The following is a 24,045-nucleotide window of genomic DNA, read 5'->3' as shown; positions in this document are numbered from 1 at the left end:
CATCATCATCATCATCATCAATTAGTCATAGGCTGCCCTAATGGCTTTTTTGAGTAATGTTATATAATATTGGGCTTTACTACTGTGTTTTCCTTTGCATGAAGAGAGTAACCTTTGTTATATTTATGAAAATCCCCAGCAGGTAAAAATGGATTCACGCTAATTGTTATTATTTCCAGTTTCAAAGACTATTTTAAGTGGCTTTAATTGTTCAGCATAATATTTCTTGAACCACTATTTATATTTTCTAAGGACATTTAAAAATAATGAACACTTGTGTGGTAGTAATGAAAAAGCCATATTCAATACATAAAATGTCAAATTTATGGATCCTTATATGCAAATCTAGTCATATGATAACACTTCTCGAAATATTCCAGTGACTTTCTGTTATCTTCCCAGTAAAGTTGAACTTTCTTTTCCTGGCATTCAAGACCCTATACATCCTGGCACAACCCTACCTACCTCCCTAGTCTTATTTATTTTAGACCCTATCCACATATTCTATCTGTCCTACAGATCCCCTACTCTTTTGATTGTATACGTTTGGTCATGCCATACACTAGACAGAATATTTTCCTCCCTCAAACTAATACTTTTTAAATTGGGGCAGCTAGGTGGTGCAGTGGATAGAGCACCAGTGCAGGAGTCAGGAGGACCTGAGTTCAAATCTCACCTCAGACACTTTACACTCACTAGCTGTGTGACCTTGGGCAAATCACTTAACCCCAATTGCCTCATCCTGGGTCATCTAGAGTCATCCTGATGAATATCTGGTCACTGGATTCAGATGACTCTGGAGGAGATGTGAGACTGGTGACCTGCACAGCCCTCTCTCACTTTAAAACAAGCAAGTCATGTCATTATTTTTCTGATGGCATGGTCTTCTTCAGCAACGAAGGACGAACACACTTTTTAAATTGCTCCTCCAACTTTAATAAATTCAAAGATGATCTGCTCCAAGAAGCCATATTCCCACCCCAATCAATAACAATCCAATACCCTCACCCCTCATTCTTCCCTAGAACTTGACCCAGCTCAAAAGTATATCTGTCATGAGGACCAGAGGACAGAGGACTTAAATTATTTGTAAAGGACCTGTTTCTGGGTCAGGGTTACATACCTAGGAGAGCACTTACTACATCCCTGTAATCTATTAAGTCAGACCTTGACATAAACGTTTAAATAACATTACTCGAGATAAGAAAGTCTAGCATAATAATACACAGTATGTTAAAAAACAGTGATGATTAATTGTTGAATTAATGATACAAATACTTAAAAGTCACAAGAGATTATAGGCTGGAATTGGGCTACAAACACTTTAAAGAGGAGGGCTATCAGCTGTATGGCAGAAGATGGATAGGCATTAGAAAGAGAGGAGAGTAAGCCATGGCTGTGAATGAAAACAGAGACAGAAAAACAGATGTGTTCAGGTTACAATGAAGTAAACCCACTTATCTAAGGTAATTGGTTTGTGAATATGGATCAAGTTGGAAAACAAACCTTGGACCCAGACTTGCTGAGAGTTTTGAATGCTCTTCTAAAGAGCTTGGACTTCTGTAGACAGTAAAAAGCCATCAGATGATGAGCAGAGGAACTGATGTAATGAAAGTGATATTTAGGACAGCTAGGTGGTACAGTATATAGAGCAGCAGCCCTGGAGTTAGGAGGACCTGAATTTCAATGTGACCTCCGACACTAGCTATGTGACTCTGGGCAAGTCATTTAACCCTGATTGCCTCTTTTAAAAAAATAAAATTTAGAAAAAAGTGATATTTTAGGAAGATGTTAGGAAGATGAGCCTAGAGGATCTAGAACCATAGGACCTAGAATATATGATCTCAAAGCAAGCAGTATATAGATTTGGAAGAGATCATCTAGTCCACTTCTGGCATTTTATAGAAGAGAAAATGGAGGGACAGATCAGTCAACTTAACTTGCTTAGGTCATACAACTATTAAAGTAGTAGAACAAGAATTCAAGAAAGGTCCTCCAAGTCCAGTGCTTTCTCTACTATGCTATCCTACTTCAGTAAGTTAGTAATGCCAGTAATCCAGGCATGAGTTGACAAAGTACCTAGACTAGAGTGGTGGCAGTAGAAAAAAGAAGAGGAGATATAAAAGAGATTTAGAAGCAAGAATCAAAGGGACTTATCAGGGAAAAATTCTGCTATTGGAATCTGACAAATTTCCAATCAGACTGTTCTTCTGCAATGTTTGGTCCATGATGGGCTAGAGGCAGTAATGAAAAAGAGTCCTGGGTTTGAAACCAGGAAGATCTGGGTCCAAATGCCTCCTGTAACACTAGTTCTTTGGGCAAGTCACAAACCTTGCAGATATCTAACATATGTCATATGTGTGCCATAGGTTATGATATGGATTGATGGAAAGAGATGCTACACTTAAGTCACAAATCACCAATGTGAAGGGAGTTCCCTTTCCTTACACTGATATAACCACACACACATAGTATCATAGGAGTGGCAAAAAGTGATTATACCACCCTTTTCCTGCTATAACATAGGAACTCCTGATTCACAACCTTGCTCCAAGTAGTCATCCTCATTATGTCCATTTAGCCACTTTTATTTCATATACCTTTCTTTTCCAACATTGACATGCGTGTCTACTTGGGAACATTTCTTAGCATCATAGATATAGAGCCAGAAGAAAATTTAGAGGTCATCTAGTCCAACTCCTTTGTTTTAATAATGAAACTGAGACCCAGAGAGGCTAAATGACTTGTCCGTGGTCACACAGTAAGCAAAACAGTCAGATTTTAATCTCAAGTCTTATTAATGCAAGTATAGTGCTGTTTTCACTGCTTTGGATAAAAGCTCTCATTCAGGTTAAAGAGGAAACTATAAGCCACCTACTTCAGTTACCACTTCCTTGACCTTGATTGGTCTTGATTTTATAAGCCAAGGATACCTTGCAGGTAGAGTACTTGTCCAGATTAATAGAGTCAGTTTTCACTTTATTTTAATTCAAATTATATAAATTCAACTTTACTAAAAGAATAATGAAAGAAATCTGTATTCCTCCCTCCCTGCAAAGAAAACAAACCTTATGTTAACTCCACTGTGCTCCCTCCAGTCCTACCCCTCATTTTGGAAATTTGTGGCCTTCTATCACCCCACTGCCACCACAAAAATAAATAAATATAATACACTTAAAAAATTCTTCAAGTGAAAGCAGAAAGACCATCATTGTGGACTGATTGGGTACTGTGAGACCTCCAACATGGAGAGGGCAGACCTTTGCCCCACTCAACCTACCTTCCCTAGCATCTGGCCCTCATGTGTGTGTCTGTGCTTAAGTACCATGTGTCTGCCCCGCCAAAACTCCCATCACCTTCTCCATTCCAGATAGATCCCCACATGGCTGGCCCCAGCCTCCCACATGTTCCTCCTGCTGCTGCAATCTTGTATTCATTGCAATCTGTGTGTTTCCCCAAATATGATGAGTAGCCAGATACTTGATTATCAGCAAGGATTTATTTTCCTCATCAGGCACTGTACCATCTCCTACATAATTCATTCAGTGAAGATGCTACCATTGTTCTGTCTCAGTGTAAGAAATGAAGATGAATTTCAAAGGAAGTTACTTCTCTTTATATATAATTATTGTAATAAATACTTCTGAAGCAGAAGAAAATACAGTTGCTATATAAACCCTGAAGGATTGAAGAAAATACTGCATTTTATGTGCTTCAGTTTTTCTTCATCGATATGGTTTAGCACTATCTCCTGTGACTGAAAAGTAAATTTTAACATTATAAATATTAGCCCTTTTGATTGATAAGCTCTACACCAAAATGTAGTAGTGGGATGTCAGAAATGACATTTGTGATCACACAACTGATGGCACATTTAGAGATAAATGCAAAACAGTCTATTCAAATATTGTGACTTTAGTCCAGAAGCTCACTAGGTTGGTTTGTCAATGCAATTTTGACTTAAATGTTAACTAATGAAACGTTAGAGGTGAAATGTTAAAAGATAACTGTGATAAACCAAAAAATGGACAATCCAACTTTAAATTCAGTTAATGAACTTCTCCAAAGTAGGTTCCATCCAGATTTCAGGTGACTAATGACTTGGGGTTTTGTTACTGTTGTTGTTTTAGACTCAACAAGTTGCTGGTTGTCCCAGCAGTGATGCCTCGGTTACTCAGCTGCATTCCTGGAGTCACTTCAGTAGTCTCCTAGGCAAGTCTTGAAGCCCTTGGAATTAAAGACAGGATCCAAGAAATCCATTCTTCTTTGCATGTTCCCACGATATAGATGTGCAGGATTTTCCGAATGATCATACGGACACAAAGGTTAGTGAATTATGTAAATAACTCATTCTCTAAAGTGCTGAACTTCATTACAGTGAATACTTAGTGTATATTAATGAAGTAGTCCCAGAGAGGAGAAGGTTACTGAATAGTGATATTTAGCATCATAGAAGAAAATGGTCCTATTTATGCATTTCCATAGAATGGTGAAAGAAAGATTAGCCTCCTAATAAAGTGATTTCTATCTGTCCACTAAGCTGATACAACTGAATAAGGTAAAAAGTGCTTTGATTAGTGTTAAGGCCCTGTATCTATTTTACTGAACTAGACCCCTCTGGTGGGGCCAACCTGTCAGCTTCTCTTTTAGACTATTAATGTGGCCAGCTAATTCCTGGAATATTTTTATCTCCCTTTCACAGTTTATTGAGTCCTGTCTAAAGAACCTATCCAGCTGATTATCCTGACTGTATCATCCCCTCTTTGGTCTGCTCTGCAGGGTGATTTTGTTAACTTAAACATTTAATTCGGAGAACAACTTTGACTGGATTACTCTGGCCCAGATCACTCTGGTTGGCCAGGAGTGGACACATTTTAGACAACCTGACTTTTGCCCCTTTGTTTGAAAACTCAATCCTAAGTGCTGAGAGGATGCATGGTTAGTATCTGTAATCTTCTTTTCACAGAAAAGAACTTCCAAGTGTTTGACATGCTTAAAGACATTCTGTGATTCCATTTATTGAGGACAGTAAAAGCCATTTCCACACACATCTTATTTGACTACCAATTGATTTTGTATAAAGTTTCATGAGTACCAATGTCCTTTATCTCAGTGAAGTCTAAAAATGAAATGACTCATAACTAATAATTAATTAGGACTTCAGGCTTGAAGTAACTTCCTTGGTATTAAATGTGATGTTTTTTGTTATGGCAAATGGTCTCATCATGACACTTGGATTGAATCACAGCCTTGTAAGCATTATCTTTCTCTCAATTCACATATGTAGCTCTTTACATTTTATGTTTCTTATTTATTCAGAATTAGGGATCAAAAACTAATCTTATCCATAAGGAAATTGATATCCATAAAGCACAAATTTGTAGTAGCGGATAGCATTTGTGAACTACTTTAAAGTCTGCAAAGTACTTTACAAATATTCTCTCGTTTTATCATCGCAACAACCCTGAGATGTAGGTGGTGTTATTATCTCTATTTTATAAATGCCTTGCCCAGAGGCAAACATTTGCTGGCCAGTATCTGAGGTTGGATTTGAACTTGGATCTTGATGATTCCAAGTCTGATAATCCATCTACTGAGTAATCTAGGGGCACTTTTACAAAGAGCTACACCATTACAAATGGAGGGGGGGAAATTGAATTTATGCCTGTTAGCACAATGATAAAATATATTTTATTTATGTTTTTTTCAGCAATCAAAATGAATAACGATGTAGCACTCAATTAACAATGAAGATTATTCCTCCTCTGCATTTGTTGTCAGAAATTTATACCAGCCCTGATTACAAAGTGTTTTCAGACAAAATGGCATATAGTGTGGTAAACTCTGAGCAGTTTTTCATATCCAGGTTTATTTTTACTATTAAAATCCCAAATAAGTCTGTGTTGCAGTTAAATACAGTTCTGCTGTATTTTTCAGTGTCAGTACTGTTTTTTCTTTTACTTTTCCTTCCTCTCCAGAAAAGTGGATAGAGTAGAGGTTAGGACAGCATCCTCCCATAAGCAGTGTTCATTATCATCAGTGTCTTTTTTTTATTCAGAACACATTCTTAATGTATAATCCCCTAAAAAAAACTTACTAAGTAATTTCAGTGAATTTGATATGTACAGACTCCTTAACTTACTTACCTAGTAAGTAAAATCTGTGGAAATGTAGAAATGAGTCAGTTTTTCTTTTTAAACAAAATTGATCACAATTTTTAAAAAGACAACTATATATGGGCATTTGGGTGCTAATCTTGGAACATACTTCAGCCTTTGAAATTTCCTTGTATCTAGGGAGAGGAAACTCTTCTTGGATAGCCATCTATAGGTATGAAGTACTAAACATGGATAAGTTTAAATTTAACTTAATGAATATTTATTAAATTTAGAATACACAGAATTTCAGAAGATGTTTGTAAGAAGGGTTATAGAAAAATGTATGATTGCTTCCTTCTAGGAATTTATAATCTAGATTAAGTGCAGTTGATATATGGAGAATATGGCTTAAAGACCAGTTCAGATGTGCAGAAGAAAGTGTATAGATTATATGTGCGTATCCACAGCGTGAAGGAAAGACATGAATTACTGTCAGGTAAACTTCATCTATCTTTGAAAGATTTTGAAAGCTAGGAAAGTAGGGTCAGCTCTTGGGAAAGGCTATTTTCGCTAAGGTTTTAGGTTGAAGAATACATTCTGTTGGAGGCTGCAACTATATTTTTTGTATATTTGCGTTCTTAGGATTTCTTTATGGATTAAAATACATAAAAGAGGATAATAATCTCCATTTGGTTACTCTTTATAAAAGTTATAGTCAGTGAAGTAGAAAGTTCATTTTCTTGTGTCTTGAGAATATTGGAAAATTAGATAAAAAATTGAGTTTGTCATCCTTTCTTGAATGCTAAGTTGGAACATGAGGAAAGAAATTATCCTTTCTAAGTGAACTTTACTTGACAGGAATCTTCTAATTCTTTCATCCTAAAGCTAATGAAAAGAATCATATTGCATCTACTTCTCTCAGTGTTTATGGAAGTTGCATATTCTCTCTCTTTTCTCTCTCATATATAAATAGACATATATACATACACAAGGTACATGCATATATACATATATCATATATATGTGTGTATATATACATATGTATATACCTATAATGTTGTCAGATATATAGCTGTATCTTTTTGAATAGAAGCATTCGTTGCAAATGTACTATGGCTTCCATCGAGAGAATAAACTGGACACTGGGTGAATTGAACTTTTAGTCAAAAAGAGTAAATCTGCCTCCCCATTGGTTTAAAAGTACCCTGGAATCTTCCCAATGACCATGAGCTGAAGGGAAGCCTGGTATAGTGGAAGGAGCATTGAATCCAGAATCCAAAGACTTCAGTTCAAACAACAGCTCTGGAACTTACTACTCATGGGATGATGAGCAAGAACATCACCTCTCTGGGACTTAGTTTCCTCATCTGTAAAATGATGAGATTTAACTAGGTGGCTTCTATAGTATCTTCCTTCCCTAAAGCTATGATCCTATAACTTAATCTCTCCACATCTGTAAAATGAGGAAGATTACAGTAGTTCATCTGTAAGGTCCCTTTTGAGCTTTAAATCCTTTAATCCTAGAATTATTAAAAGAAGGCAATTTGTGTTCAGTATATTCTATTTAAGTAGGCCTAGAATTATTTCATACATTTTTTAGATTTTAATTTTTAAATAAAGCTAAATAGGAATCATAAAGATTCTACAGATATAGATTGGACAGCTAGATAGCTCAGTGGATAGAGTTCCTGAGTTCAAATCCATCCTCAGACTTGCTGACTGTGTGCTCCTGTGCAAGTCATTTAACCCTGTTTGCCTCAGTTTCCTGATCTGCAAAATGAGCTGGAAAAGGAAATGGCAAACCACTCCAGCATCTAGTTGACAAATACCTCACAGGACAGAACCAAATGAGATAATATTTGTAAAGCACTTAGCATAGTGCCTGCATGTGGCAGGTTGTTGCACAGTTGTTTCAGTGATGTCCAACTCTTTATGACCCCATTTGGGGTTTTCTTAGCAAAGATACTGGAGTGGTTTGCCATAATTATTTTATATTATACTGTCATATTATGTTGATTTGGAGATATATTTCTTAAAAGTTATTTGTTGCACATTATAATAAAGGACTGAAATCACCAAGTTTTCCTTTTCATTAATCACAGATAATTTTAAATTATTATGATCAATTACATGGACAGAATCTTGTGCTAGATGATTCCAATGCAATATCATTCTCTAACTCTAATTATTTCTTTCATTTAAAGGATAATTTCACATGTTTGGTTACATTAGTGTTAATTTGCTTTTGTTCCTTCAAATCTCCAGTGGAACATACGGTTAGTCTCACCATTATTACTACCAGCTGTGGTTGGCCTGTGATTTTGTTCATTCTGTCTAAATTCCAAAGCAATTAGCTCTTTAGTTTAATGACAATATTTGTTAATGGGTTTTTGGGGCCAAATTCTGCTGGTAGATGGTGGGTGGTAATTCTAAAGATAGACTGTGGCCCTTATGTTCCAAAGTATAATCTGTGAAATTTGAACTTTAAAAAAAAGATTTTTCTAAATTTCTTGATGGAAAATGTGAAAATATTCTGCCTTTTATGGAAGTTTCTTCATTGTTTTAAAACCCAAGAAAGGGAAATATTCATTTATAAGATAACTAAGTCCCTTAAAAGTACCTTGACATAAATATTCTGAATTATATCCATTTGGGTATAGATGAAATTTATGGAATTAAATATCCCCTGCCTGACCAATGTTATATGTTTATGCCAAGTCGAATTTTGTTATGAATCTTAACTGGAAACCTAATATAATGAATCATTTACAAGTCTTTGATTTTGAATTGTTTCCTTCTACTAAAAGAATATTAGACATTACATAGTAGAAATACTCATGAATTTGCAATCAAAAGACCTGGGTTATAATTTTAATTGTGACACCAAATACCTATGTGACTTTCAGCAAGTTACCTAAAATAATTTCTCGCAACTTGAGTTTCTTTATCTCTAAAGTGATGGATTTAGCTTGGATTGGATGATAGCTAACAATTTTCTAGATCTAAAATCTCCATGATCGTAACAGACTTTGAAAGAATCATGACTTTTAATAATCTTTATGCTAAATACCATAAAGATAATGACAAGTTAAAAAGAATAAATCAAATAGGTCTACTGAAAGATGTTTGAAGTTTTAAGAACTTTGATTTGGTGATTGGAAGTCTGTAGCCTAGAGAAGAGAAACTTCAGAATGGTCTTGATAGTTGTGTTCAAGGGATAATATTTGAAGGCTTTGAAGAGGAAATAGACTTGTTCTTTGTTACTTTGGAGACAAAACAAGGACTAGTGGGGATGTGGAAGAGATGTTGGTAGAATATCATCATGATAATAGGTTACACTTCTATAGCATACTACAATGTACAGAAACATTCCTCATGACAACCGTGTGAATTAGCTTGTATATTTTCCCTATGCTTACCTAACAAGGAGCAGAAACAGGCCTCAAACCCAGTTCTAATTCCAAGTATACAGGTTTCTCCACTGTACCACAGTCTCCCTTTAAGGAACTTTCAATTACAGTTGTCCAACGATGTAATGAGCTACCTTGAAGAAGAGGCATTGTATTCTCCAAGAGACACTCCATACCTAAAAGGGTATGAAGGTACCAATGTCAGACAGTGTTACAGAGCAGAAGCATAAGGTATATAGTGAGAAGACCTGGGCTTAAATACTGGGTCAGCTATTTAACCACCTAATCTTTAGGAATCTCAATTTCCTCATGTATAAAATGAATGTAATGGTACTTGAATTACCAATCTCACAAAGTTGTTTCAATGAAAGTGCTTTGTAAACTATAAAGCACTATAGAACAGATGAGATGCTTTATTGTAAGTGTTACTGTGATACATTTTAATAACAAGATGCTAGATATGAATCGATGTATATGTGTTTGTGTGAGTGTGTATGTGTGTGTGTGTGTGTGTATGCTATCTTTCTCTTTAGTAACTTGATTTGAACATGTTTTGGTTCCTCAGACTGAGACATGATGCTTCTGCAGAGCAGAGACAGACTTTAGGCACTGAGCTTTGCAATCCCAAAAGGTCTGAAGACCATTTCCTCATATGTGTGTCACTTGTGCCTTGTGCATTGAAACATCTCCTATCAGCTAATTGTGTCATGTCACTGCTTTCATTCATCTCTGCAGAACATTACAAAAGCTACTTTGCTTCATCAGTATTTCTCATGGTGGGCCCATAGGCATTGATGGAAAGTTACTTCCTCTATCTGGTGGTAGCTAAATCACTAATCCTTCTAAAATTAGGGAGCTTTGAGACAAATGACTGAACTTCAATGCCCTTATCTCTTTGAAATACTTTGAGATAAGATCTTTTTATTGACAACTTGAAGATGGACCCATTACTTTATCAGACTCCATTATCAACTTAGCCAAAAACATGGGATCACATTTGCAGATAAGATAATATGCCCATTGAGGTCAATTATGCTGGGGATGATTTAGGCACATGCAAGGAGTATTGGGCTAACCCACTAACAGTATTCTCATCTTTTTCTGAATCTACTAAATTATCATTCCAAATTCTTTTTTGAGTAAAATATGTGTGAGACATTGTGGGGATACAAAGCCTCTACAAAATGCTGTCTTGTTCCTCCACAACCTTACAGTCTAGTTGGGATTCAATTTTCTTTGTGATTAAATTGGCAAACAAACTCTTACCTTTCCATTAGATCCAGTGATTGGTTAGCACACAGGTAGATTGTAATTACTTCAAATTGTTTTAAGAAAAGAAACCTGGGAGTTTTTCTACTGTGTGGCACTGTTTTTAATCCTTATCTTCCAGTTTTGACAAAGTAAGACACTTGACAAATTCAGTTCATTTTAAAAATAAAGTAATTTTCTAGTTATGTGTGATTGTGATTTGTCCTTCATCCCATGACATCAGGGAGACGATGACATGACTTGCCATTATGCTACATTGCCTATCAGTAAATAATGAAGTACATAAAAATTATAAGTAAATCCATTTTTCTTCATTGTCATTAGGAGATGGATAAAAAAACTGCTTCTGTTTGAGAGAGGGGTAGATGAAGTAGCTTTTATTGAACTAGGCATTTTATTCAGGAAAGTTATTTGATTTAAAAGAAGGTAGGAAATCTTTTTCCTCCCCCCCAAAACAGGTATTTTAAACAGCAGGATGTAATTTCAGACTATTTGCAGTCAAGAGGTTTCTGCTGAGCAAAAATGCTCATTCAATTTAGGAATGCAGATTATAATAATTTTCCTATCTTCCTCGCAGCAGGTTTTCTGCCATCATTTTGCAGACTCATAAGTTCTGATATGATATAACTAGGTGATTTTGGTTCCAGGTGACACATACTTCAAGCACATTCATATTAGTTCAAATTAGTTATGATTCAGAATTGCTTAGTTTTACCCAGTGAAATGGAAGACAGTTGAGGTGCTTTACTAATGTAGGGCATGTTTGTAATATATGCAAAATAGTTTGCAATGACAAACTTCACAGAATGAAAAATGAGGGAAAGAAAGCTTGATTTCTGGCTGAAATTGTCAAGAGACTCGTATATTTATGCATATAATGCTTACTAAAAATAAAAAGAGAAAAGTGTCCAAGACAGTTGATCGTTAGACTGTTAACTATGCCCATTTAGGCTGTTAACTATACATGTTAAAAGCACATGCATATATACTCATGCATATCATAAATATGCATGTCAATATATGTACATATATGCACACATGTAGACAGGCATGTGCATAGATAAATAGACAGACAGCAAAGAGACAGAATTGCCTACTAGATAGAGAACTAACCTAGGATCCAGAGAGAAATGAGTTCAAGTCCCATATCTGATTCATAGGACCGGGTCACTTACGCTGCATAAATCACTTAATGACTGGTGCTCCCGGCACCTCTAAAACAGAAGTGTCAAGTCAGTGCTACCAACAAAATTCCCATGTGGGCTGAACCAGATAAAAAATATAATTAGAAAATGTTTAACAAAATGAATAAAAATATAATACAACATAGATAGTGTTCATTTGTGGTTTTCTAGATCAATATGTGACTTATAGGGATCCATTTTTTTTGGCATTTGGCACCACTGCTCTAAAACCATGAATTGCTGAACCACTGTAGGTATACATTCATAGAGATACTTTCCTCAGCTAGACAAAGGTTTTTCTATAATAGTTATTGTACAGATTCGGACAATAAGAAAAAAGGAAGGTGCTAAATTTTACAGTGGCAGCTGTATAAATATTTTAAATGCCATTATGTTCTTATTTCCCTGTCACTCCTACTCTCTTTTTATTAGACCCTGACCAACAAAATGTAGATTGTGATACTTTTATGTTGTTTAGAGAATCAAGATCCTCATGCTTTCATCCATTATAAGAGATTGTCTATCTTCTGTAATTGGATTAATACCATCTTTGAGAGGTTATATCTATAAAGGTGAACTCATAAAGCTGTGCTTTGAGGTCGGCCAGTAAGTTATTGACCTCATTTTATAGATAAAGGAAATCAGAGCAGGAAGACTTAACTGAAATGCCCCAAACCAGAAAGGGGAAGACAGTGTCCGAACTCCCCTCACTTTACCAACCTTTCTGATCTCGTTTCCACTAATCAAATTCACTTGTGCTCTAGCACAAATCTACTTCTTGTAAGAATACCGTTATATATGTGCAGTGAGAAGAAGTGTATTTTTATCTTATCTAAAAGTGTTGCCAAACCTGATGGATGGAATTTTATAAGAAGGAGCCAAAGTATCCAACTGAACCCAATGTCCAAAGTCCAAATGTACCAATTTATTTTTTTCCCACTAGGTGCAAAAATTGTAACCCAAGCATCACAACTGAAATCTAACCTAATGGTGTCATGCATTCTGGAGTAATTTGCTCAGATACCTTAGGCAGAATTGTTTCTAGATCCAGTGACATTGTGAAATAATATGAATGAGGGTTGGAATCCAGATGGAGATAGTATTACAGGGTTACTCTAGTGACAGGAAGGATAGCTCCCTCATTAGTGAAAGCTCAGAATGATGTGAATTTGAAAAGCTGCCTTCAACTATGAGTCTAATGATTCAGTATCTTTCCCATGTGATTACTCCCCCCCCAATAATATGTCACAATTTACATTATATAGCATCAGAATTCTTTAGGGCATTTTATTGGACGTAGAGTCTATAGAAGATAGGGACTTTCAAAGGACGTAGTGTAGAATATTCCAAGGCAAAAAATGTCTTTCTCCTATGCTACCTCTTCAAATTTGTCTTTCACCTATGTCCTCTAGACATCGTGGAACAATTACTGCTCATGCTAATATCAGTGTATCTTATAATCTCTTTTTGTAATGCATGCAATAAGAGGTGCTCTGGCATCAAAGACAGGGAGCAAACTTTAGAGTCCAGAAGCAAGGATTCAGTTCCTGTCTCTGACACATACTGGCTATGTAACTGTAGTCAAGTCACTTAATCCCCTAGTTCCTAGACAACTTTCAAGACCATAGATTACAGTTGTTTGTTGATAAGAGTTTCTGCATAAGGACTTTCCAAAGTGATCATAAATCATAAATCTAGACAAAAATTAACTAATAAATACTATATAAAGTTCTAAATGATTATATGAAAATATAATAATTTTAAAATTCTTAATTGTCAGCGTAGCAGTGTTTGCAAATACACTAGAGTAAAAGAAACTTTCTTGCCCTAGAAACTTTGGATTTGGTTTTTGTTTAGTTCTAAGTATGACAAATGAACTAATAAATTGGACTCTTACTAATTGGCACTAAATTTGTGTATGTTTGAATACCACTGCTAAAAGTATTTACACATAGAAAGTGTATTGCAATGACAATGCTAGAAACTGTTAACTGTCAGTATCCAAGAAAATATTTCCATTTAAAATGAATGAGTATTGAACTAAGTTGTGACTCTAATGGGGTAAGCAAATTAGTGATAAATCTAAGTAGCTAAAATTTTTCCTTTCTTAACTGAATGTACAGTTATGTAACACCACTCTTAAGGGTGCTGTTGTGCAGTCTTTTAAGTTATGTCTGACTCTTTGTGACTCCATTTGAGTTTTTCTTGGTAAAGATACTAGAGTGGTTTGCTATTTCCTTCTCCAACTCATTTTACAGATGAGGAAACTGAGATAGACAGGGTCAAGTGACTTGTCCAGGGTCACATAACTAGTGAGTGTCTGAGGTCAAATTTGAACTCAGGCCTGACTCCAGGCCTAGCACTCTATCCACTGCTCCCCCTACCAGCCCTGGTATGTGGGGTACTCATGATATTTCCTTAAAGCACATGGAGAATTTAATTTACATAGTGATGTGTTGTAAAAATCATTTAAGTAGCATTATCTTCCTGAATCCCTCAAATTTACTAGGAAATTACAAAGAATAAAATGAGAATATAGAAACTTTTGTGGGAAAGATAATAAAACTAAGTGAAAAATCTTTTTTTTCCCCAGGAAATTATATTGTAGTGAAACAATGCTATGCAAGAAAAAAAATAAAGAAAAATGTAAAATAAAATATGGATGCACTTAAAGAATTTAAAATAATGCCCTATCTATAGAAAATTGCTCTCCATATTACAGGTCGTAAGTGTTTGTAAAATAAATGAAATAATTATTTTATTAAAGTTCATGTATTTTTTAGAACTGTTTTTATTTTCGTATGTTGATAATATACCTTCAGACAATTCTCATTTTCTCTTCAAATGTGATTCTTAAATTTACTAGCTCTTTGACATGCCTGTATTTTATAGCATTAGAGCTGGCATTTCTCATTGCACAAAGCCAACTCATTACATGTAATTTAGCGTATATTTTGATAAGTGAATGGATCTGTGATTTGACATTTGGAATCCTTTGACTGATACAGATTTCCACCTTATGGCTTCTTGGATTTTTCTCTATACTTTTTTATAAATTCTGCATAGAGTATCTACTAAATGAACTGGACTCCTTTCTCTTTCTGTCTCCCTCTTCTTCTGTCTCCTTCTGACTTTGTCATATATATAATATAGTACATTATGTAACATAACATTTAACATATATGTGCATAGGTATATTTATCAGGAGAACAAATAGATCATGAGGACTGATTATCGATTTGCATTGTTACCTAACCACTCTATTTCTTTTTCTCATGCAGCGTTAGTTTGACTTCAGTTTGTGGAAAAATTGCAGAACTCACTTTTAAAAGGATGGTTTTTAGCACTTGGAAAGAAAAGCATTAAACAGTCATGAAAAATATGTCATGACATTTCATTTTTGACAACTTTATTCAACAGGTAGATTAAAACAATGCAATCCTACGCTAGGATTTCAGCAAAATATTGGCTAAAATATTTTATGTTCTCCATGTGGACAACATGGTGAAACATAAATAGAATGATAATGCAATTTGATGGATTTACAATGAGTAGAATAACCAGCCTCTAAGAATAATAATTAATGGATTGATGTCAACCACAAATGTATCTCCGCTAGAGTTCATAGAGCTGTATTTTGGTAGACAGTTTTGTTCAATATTTTTTATCAGTGACTTGGATGAAGTAATAGATATTATATTCATCAGATTGGAGAATGAAATTAAGTTGGAAGAGATAACTAATACATTGGATAATTCAATCAAAATGTTTTTAAAAAAATTCTGAAGAGCCTAGAATAAGGAAACAAAATCAATAAGATAAAATTTAATGGGCTTGGGTGCAAATCTTATACTTGGGTTAGAAATCTTAATTTCACAAGTACAAGATATGGGTGCTGTACCTTGACTATAGTCTATCTGAGAAATATTTGAGTATTTTAGAAAATTGCAAACTGAGGAAACCAAAGATGAGTCAACATTGTGACATGGCTGCAGAAAAGACTAAAGTGATCTCAAGTTCCTTTAATAAAAGCAGAATGACAAGAACAAGTATATTTTCAATATTAACCTGCTTATACCACATCTTGAATACTGTGTTCAGTTCTAGGTACCACATTTTGGGAGGCACCTTGACAAGCTCAAGCATATCTAGAGGAAGGTCACCAGGATGATGAAAGTATTAAGATCTCACTACATAAAGATGAGCTAAAGGAAGTAAGGATGTTTAACCTAAGGAAAAGATTAAGGGGGACATGACAGTTGTCTTAATGTATTTGAAGGGATCCAACTTAGCTTGCTTGGTCCCAGTGGTGAAACTAATATTGTAGGCACATAAAAAAATAGTAAAGTTCAAAGCAGGAGCAGGTTTGTAGAGAAAGATAACATGCTTGCCTGGAGACATTGACGTGAGATAGTGATGTAAAGATATCCTGAAGGCAGGAGGGGAGCCCTGTAGATACAGATTCAGGAGTCAAAAACACAGAGATAATATTTGAGCTGAAAGACAGTGTAATAGAGTGAAAAGAGTATGAGATTTGGAATTAGAGGGAAAACTCTGATACTTATTACATGTGTAACTTTATGTAAATCACTCTACTTCACTAATTTCAAGGTCCTCGTATGTAAAGTGATCTGTAAAATGAGTTGAACTGGATGGCCCTCTCCGATGAAAGAAATCCAAATGTGATTTCCAAAGCAGATGAAGAGGGAGAAGGGGAAGGAAATGGAGAGGCTACCTAGTTCAATGTCCTCATTTTACAGATAGGGAAATTGAGGCCCAGGGTGATTAAATGGCTTAATCAGAATCACACAGAGAATAAGCATCAGAGGAAAGGTTTCCATCCAAACCTTCCGAATCCAGAACCCTTAATTCTTTTCACTCTGCATATTGTTTTTTGCCTTGTATTTTTATCTTAATGAACTCATACATGAGTTTCTATTGGGAACCAGATAAGATATTGGGCCACATTCTGACTACAGATGTGCCAAAAGTAGCTTAGTCTCACTTATGTATCTCTGGAAAAAGTTGGCCACCCTGTTCCTTTCATTATCTACATATTATATGAATGTAAAAGAAAAATTAGAGTCAATACGATAGGAAGAAGGTCTTGATAGTATCACAAAAAATAATTTCCAAGATCACATAAATATAGGGTTGGATTAATCCAATCTATCTCCCTCTTTCTTCAAATGAAAGAATTGAGAGCCAAGAGAGGTAAATGAGTTTACCCAAGGTTACACAGAGCTGGAATTCAAGTCCAGGTTTTCTGATTCCTAAGCTAACATTCTTTCTATCACACCACATTGCTTCTTCCAAGTTCGAGTTGGTGGTTATGTATCTCTACATTTCTTGTGAAAGAGGATTTGGACTTCTTCATGTTTGCTCAGTTTCATTTATGCAGTCACTTTTTCAAGTAGTCATTGTACAGCATTCGTTGTACAACCTGAAAATTTTTTTTAAAATGAAAGTAAATATTTAATGAACACCTAGTATGCACTAGACAGTGTAAGGGATACAAAGAATCATAAGACTACTTCGCCTTCAAAGAACTTTCAATTTAGAAGATAAGGAACAAAAGGGGAAAGTAAAACGATAACGTGAGATGAAATACAATTTCTATATGGACAATACAGATCTTCCTCCAGATATTTCATATGTAAATTTCAGTGTTTATATACGCTTAGGAAACTATTGTTTTCAAATATGTGTGTATTTATATGTGTATCTATATAGATAGATATTTATATGTGTATATATTTATATGTATATGCACATACACACATACATACATACATGTATCTAATTTGGACCACAGGTTGTCCTCCCTAACAACTGTAATCCTGAACAACAAGGTAGCTTCATTAGTGTTTAACAGGAATCATACCCAAGCCTTCCACTGTGTTTAATCAGAGTAGAGACTCTTCTGTCACTGCAACATCAATCTTCGAAATCCCAAATCATTTGAAACTGCTCACAAGTTGATGCTCACCAGGAAGCTGCCATCTTATCCTTCCAGCTCCCGACCCCCTGAAAGTCTCATTAGCCTTTGAAGCCAAGTTTTTCTCTATTCATAAGAGAAGCACATTTTTTTGTGACTGAAATGTTGAATTTTGTTTGAGTTTGGGGAGAAAAAATCTTTTCATGTAATTTTTGCTTTGGAGTACCAACTTAAAACCTTCGAGAATCTCAAAATCTAGGAGTGGTTCAATTGTTTCCGGGAGCAGGACAGGAATTAGTTTCACCTGATTAAAAAAAAAACAAAACTATTCTAGGTCCACTGAAATTAATCACCTAGTAACAGCTTAAAGATCATATTTTGTAGCCCACTTTTAAAAATCTTTTTAAAATTAGTGACATTGCTTTATTTTCAAAAGGAAAATCTTATAGGAAAAGTAACTGTTAGGGGTCATCTTTCATAGCCAATGCTGACAGTGCCCTCCATCCTCACTGCTACTCTTTATAGGAAGACTCACATTTATGTACTGTTTTAGTTACAAAATGCTTCATAAATATACATTTTTAAATTAAATTTGCTTCTTTAATTAATTTTCTCTCCCAACCCATACCACAATGGAAAAAAATAATATAGAAAAGCAAATTCCTTGTTACATATAAATAATTAAGCAAAACAGATGTCCTCATTAGCAGTATCCAAAAATATTTGTCTCCCCTGAATCTGTCACCTCTTTATCAGGAGATGAATAGTATACTTCATCATTGGTCTACTAGAATCATGAATGATCGTTGATATTTTTTTTATAATATTTGCTGTTACTTAATATATTTTACTTCCCCCCAATTATATGCAAAAAATTATTTTAACTTATGTTGAGTTTTTTTTTCAAGTTTTGAGTTCCAAATTCTATCTCTCCTTCCCCACTTTCCTCCCTGAGATAGTAAGCAATCTGATACTGGTTATACATGTATAATCATGTAAAACATGTAATATTGGTGGTGGTGTATAAATTGTTCTGCTTCTTCTCCCTTCATGCTGCATTAGTTCACATGTGCCTTCCCAGATTCCTTTGAAATTATCTATTTCTTCATTTCTTACGGCATCTAAGCAGCACAGTAGAGAGGGTACCAGGCCTGGAGTCAGAAGGGTTCATCTTACTGAATTAAAATCTGGCCTCAAATACTTAATAGCCGTGTGAACCTGGGCATGTAATTTGTCTCAGTTTCCTCAGCTGTAAAATGACCTGGAGAAGAAAAATGCAAACCATTCTAGTATCTCTGCCAAGAAAACCCCAAACGGGGTCATGAAGAGTTGGGCACAACTGAAAACAGCTCATTTCTTACAGCATAATAGTATTCTATTGCATTTATAAACCACAATTTGTTTAGTCATTCCCATTAGTTTCCAGTTTTTTACTATTATAAAAATAGCTACTATAACTTATGCTGTTACTGCCCCCCCCAACAGAATATAAGTTCCTAGAAGGCAGGGATTTTTTTTTTTGTCTTTTTATCTCAACCACTATACTTATACTTAATAAATATCCTTCTAATTGGATGAAATTGAACTATGTATAGTAGATACTTACATCCTAATGTGAGTGCTACTTATTCTCTAAACATCATCTACAATACAATGTCAGTATCTCAGTTTTACAGATGAGTTCAGAGAATGTATAACACTCAGAATTATATAGGTCTGTAAAGTTTTTGAAAGTGCTGGACCCACTGTACTGCAGAAATATATAGCAAAGCTATGTGTTTTGACTCTTCCTCCAGTGTCTTTCTATCATCTCACACTGCCTCTCTAGTACTCTTCCCCCAAAGTAAAATCAGTTCTATTGTAGGCATGATAAATGCTGCAAACCTCAAGTCTGGTTATACAGAATAATAAAAGGTTAACTAACTTGATGGCTGGTCTGTCAAACACAGGATAGAGACATACATAGACATGGTTGGTAACATCTTATTCAGTGTTGAATTTGGACTTGCTCAGAATATAGTTCCAATGAAATATTATTTGAAAGCCATTATGTTTCATAGTAGGTTGAGCGTTTTCAAGATAAACTGTTCAATCTACATCCAGACAAGGAACTTTGGAGTCTCTGTGCAGATGAAACATATTATTTGCTCTCCTCTTTTGTTGTTACTGTTTGCTCTTTCTCATGGTTCCTCCCATTAATTCTAATTTTTCTTTACATCAGGACTAATGTGAAAATATGTTTAATATGAATGCATAAGTAGAACCTATATCAGATTATATGCTGTCTTGAGAAGGGAAGAGGAGAGGCTGGGGGAAAAATTCAAAATTCCAAATCTTATGGAAGTGAATGTGGAAAGCTAAAAAATTAATTATGAAAAAAAGATAAACCCTTCAATTAAAGATGAAAGTAGTCTATTGATAGGTGTGCATCGGTGCCTCCAAATTCATTGGAGAAAGTGAGTCATGCTATTTTGAGATATGTCAGCTACCTGTAGACTCTCTATAATCATGAGAAGTCAGGTCCCCAAGTATTAGCAGTCCCCATTTAAAAAAATAACTCTCTTGCCTTAAACCTTCCCTGTTGTAAAACACTTTTATGCTTTCAATAATTGTAAAATTCCTTATTCATTCTTTCTCAACTTAGAAGCCTAGAGAAAAATTTTAAGGAACACAGAATTTCCGCCTTTTTAAGAGATAAAGTAGTAATAGCTTTTGCAGTCTGAGGGACAGTAGAGGATTTTAGGATGACTCTTATGTACCTGTTTGAGTAATTGCATTAAGCCCACCATTTGGGCAGTGTCGATAAAGCCATTCGTGAAAACTGATTGACTCTCATCTGAAATCCTTTTTTGACAAGTACTTGCAGAGAAGTGAAACAAAGAATGCAGAATGCTTATATTGTCTGTTTTTGTTTTCTAACTTGGGTAACAATGCCTTTCCTGCCAGCCTTAGCAGCATTGTTTGAATGCCTCCCTGTTGCATCACTGGATGCTTGCTTACAAACATTTTGAGCTCACAAAGTGCAAATAAAAATTGACAGGCTACCATCATAATGGAAGGTGCATGCCTTGGTGATGTGCTGGCTTTATTTCTGCATTGTTGTGTTGGGCTTTGCCAGACATTGTGCGGAGATGAGACCATTGCAATTTAACAAGTCACTTGGCTGCATGCATGATTTGATTTACTCCAGGGTCTCGCCAGTGCATTCAGCTTTATTTGTTAACCTAGCAGAACATTATTTATTAATGAGTTCTTCATGCTTTATTAAGTCTAATGTCAAAACACCTCTGTGGGACTCTAGGCATGTTTTCTCCTTATGCTAAGACCTTCCAAAGAAAATGAAAAATTATGCAGCAAAGCTCCAGCAAAAACCCAATAGATATCAGTCAGTCCCATTACTCTTGATCTTGGCAGATGATATTTCTGAATTTAGGAGAAAGAGCTGAATCTGATCCTGTGCTAGGCTGAAACTAAAGAATCTGCACTCCCAAATATAGGTAATTAGGACACCTTTGAAGCTCAGCAACACTTTTGTGGCTAAAAAGGATGAGTGGAATACTCAGTAGGGAGAAGCTAACAAGTTCAGCAGGAGGGAAAAAAGTATAGATTTTGCATTCACAGCACAACATAGGGATGGGGAACTTCTGTGAATGTTAAAATTAGTATAAAAATGGTAACAGAGAGAAATAAATGAATTAGAAAATGAGGATGTCAGCATCCCCAAAGACTGTCTACCTTATGGTAAATCTCCTCTGGAATTCCTTCCTTCTGATAACAGTGGAAAGAACTCTGGATTTGATATCAAATGACCAAGGTTTAAATCACTACTCTGTCACCTGTTATCTGTGCGACCTTCAGTGAGTCATTTAGCCCCTCTTGGTCTCAACCTCTTCATTTGCAATATGGGGATAAGGGGATGTTGGAGAGTATGACTTGATGACATCTAATATCCCTTATGGCTCTAAATCTGTGATTCCATCAACTTCTTTGCCTACAAAAATTATGCTTAGCCTTCGAAGCCCAATTTCGTTCACATAGGTCTCACCCTCCTCTGGATTCTTGTAACAAGTGAAAATTGACAAAGTTCATTTCTCCAGTAGCCCAGGGAGGGTTATTCTTGTCTCTCTTTCCAACTAAGTTTTAAGTGTCTTGAAGACAAGGCTTTTGACATATGTTTCTTTTGTATTTCCTTTGACAGATTTATTGTGGCTAGGACCAAGCAAAATGTCCCACACAAAAAGAGATGTCCAATAAATATTTACAGATTGACTGATTCACTTTGTCACTTATTAGCAGTCTTTGATTAATTTGACGTCCCTGAGCCTCAGTTTGCTTATCTCTTATGAGGATAATGAAATTTGCCATCTTCCTCACAGGTTTATTGTGAGAATCAAAGGAGATAGTGCACAATGCTTTGTAAATATATAGGGCCATACATAAGTCATATAGCATTATTATTCTTTTGCTGTATCTAAGAGCACCAAATATTAATGGTCTGCTAACAAATGTTCTGCTGGTGTTTGGAGTTTTTTTAGTATTTTGTTTCATACTTTTAGTAGACACAGTAGTCTCATAAATGTATACGATGATCAGTGAATTCAGGTTAATGTCCAAACAGCCTGTGATAAGCCACTTATTGAAATTGCACGTAATTTGTACTCAGGTCTTGACTAAATGAATGAAGCAGCTCTCGGACTCAGTGTGTTCAAAATGGAACTCATTACATTAACCCAGGAATCTACTATAATTTCTACCATCCCATGTCCAATGTCTTGTTTCTACCTGTGTAACGTTTATATCTACCCATTTCTCTCCACTCACATAACCTCTACTCATTACCTCTTGACTAGACTATTACAGTATGGTCCTCTTGCTTCCAACCTTTCCCTTCTTTAATACATTCCTGTCCCCACAGTTGCAGGTTGATCATCCTAAAATACAATTCTGCTCGTGTCACTATTCCACTTAAAAACTTTCTGTGGCTGCCTGTTGCCAGTAGGGGAAAAGAAGGACACTTAAGCCTGACATTTAAAACCTCTGTGACCTAGCTGCCATCTGCTTCTTTCCTAGTCTTATTTTTTTTCTCATTGTGCATTTTACGTTCCAGTCAAACTGCTCTGCTTATTGTTCCTCATACATGACATTTCATTCCCCACCTCCATTTCTTTGCACAGATGTTCCTTCATGTCTTGAAAAGACTCTTTCCTTACCTCTGCCTCTAAGGATCATTAGCTTCCTTCAAAGTACAATTCAGAGGCTAATACCAAGACAAGGCCATTCTTGTCCACCAGTTATTCATCACCTCTCATTGTCTAAATTACTATGTGTTATTTTTATACTTTGTGTTTACTTATATATATATTATCTCTTCATAGAGTGTCAATTCCTTGAAGATATGGGCTATATTATTTTTAGTATTGTGCATCCTGTATTATCGTGGTGACACTTATTGAATGTTAGGATTTATTGAAGTTTGGGTCTAGGTGTTATATCAATTCTCATACTATTTGATTCTTAAGAATGAATTACAGTGAAAATTCCATATCTAGTTACTTTTCCCAAGGGATGATCAGAGTCCCTGCCACTGTAATCATTTAGACCCTTCCCTTTAGCTACATGTTGGGAATTTCTTGATGAGGAAAATAGCAATTCTATTGTGGAATCCAGAAAATGCCTACTTTTGACATAAGCTTCAAGTGGCTTTCCAGGGCTGATGGAGATATATAACCATGTGAGAGAGGACTTTGTGGGGGAGGAGTACATCTCTTCTGTGATAGTACTCCCTAAACAGAATAGGCTGATACTACCAAGCACGCTACATAAGCAGTGCCAAGATCAGACAACAACGTGAATCAGTCTTTTATAATATCTGACAAGTTTAGGTCAAGCTTCTGGATGAGCGCAGCAATACAAAGACATATTCTTGACCAAAAGTATAGCTAGCACAAATACAATCTCCTAAGATCCTAAATTCATGACAAGAAACCTTGAGTATTCATATTTGCATATATACATATTTAAACATAAAGAGTGGAAAAGCAGGCAAAGGAATAAATACATAGCACCTACTATATATAGCTAGGTGATACAGTGGATAGACCAGAGTTCAAGTCTGACTTCAGATACTTATGAGCTATGTGACCACG

General features: G+C 35.5%; 1 protein-coding gene across 1 annotated transcript in view; it reads left to right on the top strand.

Annotated features, from left to right (window-relative positions):
* HS3ST5 (heparan sulfate-glucosamine 3-sulfotransferase 5) overlaps positions 1-24,045 on the top strand; it is a 319,751-nt gene that overhangs the window by 145,158 nt on the left and 150,548 nt on the right. Inside the window, exon 2 of the mRNA XM_072643079.1 lies at positions 4,131-4,325. The gene's annotated coding sequence lies outside the window, so the exon portion shown is untranslated. The remainder of the gene's footprint in view (positions 1-4,130; positions 4,326-24,045) is intronic.

The sequence above is a fragment of the Notamacropus eugenii genome, chromosome 2 (genome assembly GCF_028372415.1).
Source record: "Notamacropus eugenii isolate mMacEug1 chromosome 2, mMacEug1.pri_v2, whole genome shotgun sequence".
Classification (NCBI taxonomy): domain Eukaryota; kingdom Metazoa; phylum Chordata; class Mammalia; order Diprotodontia; family Macropodidae; genus Notamacropus; species Notamacropus eugenii.
Note: the sequence above shows the minus strand (reverse complement) of the source record. Positions and strands in the feature narration are given on the sequence as shown.